A 7,874-nucleotide genomic window follows, 5' to 3' on the forward strand; every position below is an offset into this window, starting at 1 on the left:
AGTTTGACAATGATTTTTTTTAAAAAAATAATTATTATTAAAACAATGATGGGAAGGCTTAAATAATATTAATTTATTTTATCACGTTTATAATATTTACAATTTGATACTCTTTTGATGTGGATAGGAGTTTGTGAGTAATGATTGTTTTGAGTAGAGATTTATCAAGATAGGTTGAGAATAAGAGTTTAGAGAGATAGGAGGTCTATGAACAAAAGTAATTTAGAGGACCTATGTGAGAGTCTAGAGATAGTTTAGATGACTCATGATGGAACTTAGAGGTAGCTCACAGGATTAATGAGAAGCTTAAAGGTAGCTTAGAGGACCCATGAGAGAGCTTAATGGTAGCTTAGAAGGCCCTAGAGAACTTAGAGGTAGCTCTAAAGATCTATGAGGGAGCCTAGTGGAAGCTAAGAGGAATCATGATGGAGCTTAGAGATAACTTAAAGGACCCATGAGGGAACCTGGTGGAGGCTCAGAGGACTCGTGAGGGAGCTCATTAGTACCTAGGAAAGACCTAGAAGTCACATGGAGGACCTTAGAAGATTCATGGAAGATCTTTGTAGGAACATATTGGAGAATTTAGGAGTCATATGAAAAACCTTGGAGGACCCATAAAAGACCTCTGCAGAACCCAAGGAGGACCTCAAAGGATCCCTGAATAGCCTCTGAGTGATTGAGTTTGAAACCGTCTAAGTTATCAACGAATGGTCCATAAAAGAACCATTGAAGAATTGATGGGTGGTGCATTTAAGCATCGATTACAACATCAAGTGGTGGTAATAGTGAGTATTAACTCAACAATATTGAAACTTGAAGAGAGGCAGTTATGAATCCAAGCGTCAATGACATATTACTATCTTGTATAAATAACCAAAATCAATGGTTGAGGGTATATGCCTAAAATTTGTTACTATCTTTCACTGTCAAGTTATTCGTAAACCTGAGACTAACTTGAGCATCAGAGTATGTGTGACTTGACATTGTATTGATGCTCATTTTATTTTGTATTGCAGGCAGTTGAACTATTTCCCTCCCAAAATACAAATTTATGATTGACCCATTTTTGGCATCAATAATGATCGTAATGGTCAAAGTAAGCCTAACTCAACGGTAATCAACACGTAACACTTTTCTTGAGCTTGATGGGATTCAAATATCCTTTGCTCCTATTTTGTTACTAAAAATGTGCCAATCTAATGATCATCTACTTTATTCTTTTTAGTATAATAGGGGTGGAGGACATGCAAATCACAAATTTTTTGGTTGCTAACATCATGTTGGATATGCCAATTAATCTATGCTCAATTTGGCCTATAATCATTTACCTAAGGAAGGATTAAGGATTTATTTATTATTATTTTTTAAAAATAGAAATTGTTGTAGATGGCATAACGAGGCTCTCTTCCTATTGTTTGAGTTATGGGACGACTATTATTTGCTTTTGATTCCACTTAGAAATACCTTTCATACATGGAGATGTTTTCTACCCTTTATATATAGATGGATCTTATTCAATATCTATTTAACGTAGGACTTTGGTTACATTTTCAACGATATCTAATAGTCAGAGGTATTATATAGTTCTCTTATCTAAATTCAACAATTATGAATAGTGTTTACAATGGGATGGTTTTATTCAATAATTGTCCTTTTTTAACATACATATGTTTGAGGCCCTTAAATTGAAAATTTTGCACCTATACATTTTTTGTGCTCTTATAATTGTTTAGGGGTGTTCACGGTTTGGTTTGGGGCTCAAACAACTGAACTGAATCGCAAGTTTTAAAAAGTATATTTTCTGAAACCGAATCGAATCACATGTTCGGTTCGGTTTCATGGTCTTTTTTTTGTTTATTTTTATTTTTATTTTTATGCTTTTTCATATTTTCTAAATTATAAGTGGTACGGTATGGTTTGGTTTTAAGGCTTTTTTTTTTTTTTTTTTTTATGCTTTTTGTTGGAAATAAGGGACTTTGTCGATAGTTTATAGCCCCAAGGGTATTTTAGTATTTTATTTTACCCTAGATTTATTTCCTTTTTTATTTTAGGGCTTGCTAGAGCCTATAAATATGACTTCTATTGTAAATTTCATTGTGTGTTAAAAATAATAAAAGATACTCTTTATCATGGTTTTTTCTCCTTGTTCTAGAGTTTTTCATGTAAACCTAATGTTCTCTATTTTCCATCTCTTAACATGGTATCAAAGCGTGGTGACGAAACCCTAGCCACCATTGATGAAAACCAACCGGTGCAAGATAATTTTAGTTCTGCACTAGTCCCGCTACTACCGATTTTGACCATCGACACTACTGTTGTCGCCACTGCCGATTCTGCCACTGTCGATACTGTCGCTGTTACTTTTGTCCAAGCTGCAATTAATCTGTACCTTCAGTCTTTGTCCGTCCAACTCTAGCGCAGCCGCAACCCTTTGATGAAAACCCTAGCGCCACCACCCTTTTTCACAATGCCGCCGACGTTCCTCCCTTGTTAACGAGAGCTATTAGTGTCTATCCCTCCAACCTCACTGCTAGTAGCAAAAACCTACACCTTGAAGCCGAGATTGGTGAATCGTCTGCCTACCACAGAGGTAAATCGTCACGGCAACACTGAGAATCCTCGACTTCTTTCTTTTTCAGCTGCAAGCAACCTATTTGCAGCTGTCAAGCCTTCTTCATCATGAGCCGCCTAGTTATGAACATCAAGGTTTGATTGGTTTATCGCCGGTAATGGCTCAACAACAGTCGACTAATCTTCAGGCAAGTTTTCAGCAGAAAATTGTTGCTCTTTGGGCAGCTGTAGGTGCTTCCACAAACTTAAATTTTAGTACAGTGAATGATGATATTCCTTTCGGTCTACTAATATATCCAGAAAATCCAACAACCTCTTTCACTACTTTAACTACTGTAAACTATTTGTTTGGATCTATGAGAAATTCCATAGGGTTAATTGCAGGACAAAAGTTGAATCGTCGGAATTATTTCTCCTGGTCTCAGTCCATTAAAATGACTCTTGAGAGGCGTCACAAGTTTGGGTATCTAACTGGTGAGATACCAAGATCTAGGTCAGGGGATCCTCAAGAGCGCATTTGGAAAGGAGATGACTCCCTGCTCTGCTGATTAATAATATAGAACCTCAGATAAGGAAATCGTTGTTGTATGTCGTGACTGCTTGAGATATCTGGGATGCAGTTCAAAAATTATATTCTAAGAGGTAGAATGTGTCTCGTCTTTATACTCTACGTAAATAGGCTCACGAGTGCAAATAGAGGACGATAGATGTCACTTCATACTTTAACAAATTGTTCTTAATTTGGCAGAAGATGGACTTGTGTCGTGAAATTATTTGGGATTGTCCTTGTGGAGGTGTTTAGTATTCCAAGATTGAGGTAGTTGATTGTGTCTATGATTTCCTAGCTGGTTTGAACTCTAAGTTCAATGAAGTGTAAGGCCATATACTGGGACAGAGGCCTATACCTTCTCTTATAGAAGTGTGTTCTGAGGTTCGTCTAGAGGAAGATAGAGCCAGTGCTATGAATATCACGATTGTATCTGCTACTGATTCTGCTGCTTTCAATATAAAATTATTTGGTTCTAATAATGACAAGCAAAATGGGAAACATACCCCGATGTATGAATATTGCAAGAAACCTTGGCATATGAAAGATCAGTGCTAAAAGTTACATGGTAGATCACTGAATGGAAGAAGACGTCCCCCAAATGACATGTCCAATCCTGGTTGGCTCTTATGAGTGAATCTGCAAGTGCTTCCCAGTCACAATCTTAGGTGAATTGCCAAAGTGACCCTGATGTCTCTTCCCTTGAGGCTGTTGCTTAACCAAGTACCTCTCAATCCTTAGGTTTCCTCAGCATAAATGGTAAGAAACCATGGATATTGATTCAAAGGCTACAGATCATTTGACTGGATCTTCTGCTAATTTTTTCATCATATCTTCTGGGTGCTAATAATGAAAAGATCCTTTACTCCTATTGTGAGCAAGGGTCATACTTCTCCTTTTGATGGTTTAACTTTACAAAATGTGCTGTATATACCCAAAATATCTTACAATTTACTATCTATTAGTAAGATAACTAGAGATCTGAATTGTCTAGTTGCTTTCTCATAGATTAAATGAACTCGTTTTGAAGAGATCCTTGAGCGGAAGTGGATCGTCCAAATTTCATTAATTATTGAAAACATAATTTGCAGTAAACATACATTAGATATGTATTTAAAGTTAAACTACAACATGCTTTTACAAGAAATAAAGGGTTCAAGATACATTACCCTTGAAGAACCTTTCTTCACGTAAAACTCCCTCGAACAAAAACAACAACTTTTGAAGACTTTCTTCAAGATATTTCGAACAGAAACAGGGACACTACCACAAAGAGCCTCTGGTATTCTCGGGGTGAGAACCTAGGAGTGGTGGGCTCTGACTATTTTGGTTAGGAGGTTGGGTGGAGGAAGGAGATTGAAAGAACACACAAAATTTTCATGCAACTCTCAATTGTTTTTGCAATCTAAAAAACGTTAGCTGTTTAGGAAGAAAAGAAAACCAATTTTCTTTTATTCGTCTTGCCATAAAAACAATAACCACCAACTAAGGTGGTTGGAGAGAAAAAGAGAAGCTATTATTCAAATAATAATAAAATAATATAAATAAATATAATAACTAACTTATCATATTATATTTATTTTAAATTATATATTATATCAAATATAACATATAATCTATGGTTTTAATATTGTATCACATACAATATAAACTGTAGTTTATTTTCTCTATTTTATGACATTTAATATAAATCATATTTATATTAAATTTAACAACTATGAATCACATTCATAGAAAATATATTTGAATCTCATTCAATTATATTTGTAACAGAGCGGGTCATCATTATTTTTGGTGTTTCGATCCAAATTTATACGCATTTTGAGTCGGGATTATGATCTATTAGTTTATGTGGATTTTGGCAGGGATGATCTTGAAAAAAACCCATCACTTTTTAAGCTTAATTTTAATTAGAAGTAAGAAGGGGCATTTTCCAATAATTGAATATATTTTTTTAATGGCTTTAGCGGTAAATAGTTCATAATATATTTCAATTTTGGAACTGTTGCAATATCAATAATTCATATTTTAACAATCTTATTAACTATTGGATATTTGTAATAGATAGTATAATTAGAGAAAAAATTTAAAAATATATTACATTTTCTTTCTCTCTCTCTTTTTTTAAAATTTTTCTTTCATTTCTCTGGTTTTTTCTTCCCTTTTTTCTATTTATTTTTCTTTCATTTCTTCAATTTTTTCTTCTTCTCTTTCTCTTATTTAAAATTTTTTCCTTTATTTGAATTTTTTCTTTGTCCATTTTTTTTCCACAAGAATTATGAAGCTGAGTTTTGTACCCAAGACTTGAAAGTACTCAATTCATAAGTGACTTAACACCAACAAGCCAATTATCAAGTTTGATTATTCTAATAAATAATAAATATAAATAGCAAATAAAAGTCTATCAGTGATAGCCTCTAATATTTTCTATCATTGATAACTTAATCTTTGATTATATTTTCATAGTTAATAACCACTTATAGAAATCTATCATTGATAGCCAACTTGGTGAATTTAATTAATAAAGTTGAATCTCGAACTAAAATGTAAGTGAAATGCCTAGAAGTTGTAACGACCCGACTCTGTAGGACTCAAGCTATGCCGTTACTAAATGCATGAATGCATGGAAGTTAAAGCGACATTCTTTTTATAGTGAAATAAATGCTAATAAAATAAGGTAAATAAAAAGATTTGTATTAAATTCAAATATTTAAACTCAAAGGATAGGGTACCCATAAATCATAACAGAAAACAAATAAGTCTGAAAACAAAACTTACACAGTAGTCTCAAATCTCAAAATTGAAAAATTTAAAACATAAAAGAAATATTAAATATGAGCGGAAGCATTTAAATTGGTTCCAGTGGCTCGATCACGGATTCCGCTTGTCAATCGTTGGTGCATCTCTATCCTTACCCGAAACAACAACATGAGAAAGGATGAGTATAAAATACTTAATAAGTAACCCCATTACTAGGGTCAAACTAGGCATTTATGTAACGACCTGACCCCCTAGGACTCAAGTTAGGTTGTTAAGACACATGCATGCATGGAACCTAAAACGACACCCTTTTATAGTGAAATAAATACTACATATATAAGGTAAATTCAAAAGATTTTCATTAAATCTAAATAATAAATTCAAATATTTAAAATCAAAGGATAGGGTACCCATAAATCATAAATGATAATAAATAGGTTTTAAAACAAATCTTAGCAGTAAGTTTCAAACATTAAAACTAAAAGTAAAAAAAAAAAAAAAATCATGGGTGGAAGCATAAAACTGGTCCCAGTGGTTCGATCACGGATTCCACTTATTAATCGCCGGTGCATCTCTATCCATACCTGAAATAACAACATAAGAAAGGTGAGTATAAAATACTCAGTAAGTAACCCTACTACTGGGGTCAGGCTAGACATCTATGTCCTCTAGATGCCTACTTCTGGTGGAACATATAAACTTCTTTGATTCTCATGGGGCACATACATACATGAATAACTGAATTTCATCCTACTGTAGTTAAGTATGCCCAATACCTCTAGTAAGTCCCGTAGGACTCACAACCTCTAGTGAATCCCGAAGGAAAGCACCACCTCTAATGAATCCCGAAGGAAACATAACCTCTAGTGGACCTCGAAGGAAACACCACATCTAGTGAATCCTGAAGGAAACACAACCTCTGATGAATCTCGAAGGAAACACAACCTCTGATGAATCTCGAAGGATAACACCACCTCTAGTGAATCCCGAAGGAGACACAACCTCTATTGAATCTCGAAGGAAATACAACCTCTAGTGAATCTCGAAGGAAACACAACCTCTGGTTAATCCCGAAGGAAACACAACCTTTGATGAATCCCGAAGGATAACACCACATCTAGTGAATCCTGAGGGAAACATAACATCTAGTGGGCATCTAACTAATAAGTGAGGACACTATTGAAGGAAATCAGATACGAGGATTTCCATGAGCAACGGAAGGATCTTTCCAAATTTCAATCGTATATGAACTTTACAATTACAATCACAAACGGAAACATGCAGTTAAGCATAAAATAGAAATTATAGCATGCTTTACTATAGATCAAGGGAAGAATCAATAAACCTTTGTAGACTCATCTTCTAGTTCCTTGATCACGAACGCTTGATCACAGCAACATAACAACACATGAACATTCGTCTAACACGATTGTTACACTGCACGAACACCGCGCACTCGAACTAAGCGATCGTCAAAGTCACGAACACTCCAAATACCATGAACGACCTCCACAGAATCTTGACTATGTCGAGTTGAGTATGACACCACCAAGAAGGTTATCTCGGTATTCTCGATGTGAGAATCCAGAGGGTGGCCTCTGTGTGGACTTGGTTAAAGGTAGAGAACTGGAGGAACCACAATCTGTAAATGATTGAGCAAGTGGAAGATGGAACAACCTATCGTATAGGTCGATGCCCAATCGTTTAGGAAAAGCTATGTGATCGTCTAGCAAAAGCTATGCAATTGTTTAGCTCGCCGTCTAGTTTAGTGTCTATCGTGTAAGAACACTCCATGATCGTTTAGCTAACTCCAAGCTGTCGCTTAGTAAATCTGATTTACTCGACAACTTCTCCGTGAGAATTTTTCGAGAATGGAAATCTCAAAAACACAATTTTTCAAATCTTATTTCTTTTATTTTCTTACTAAAAATAGGAAAACATTTTTCCTTTTATCTCACGGTTACCATGAAACTACAAATAACCTCCCATTCAATTA

Source organism: Benincasa hispida, chromosome 3 (assembly GCF_027475165.1).
Source record: "Benincasa hispida cultivar pf3 chromosome 3, pf3_genome.v1.1, whole genome shotgun sequence".
NCBI lineage: Eukaryota > Viridiplantae > Streptophyta > Magnoliopsida > Cucurbitales > Cucurbitaceae > Benincasa > Benincasa hispida.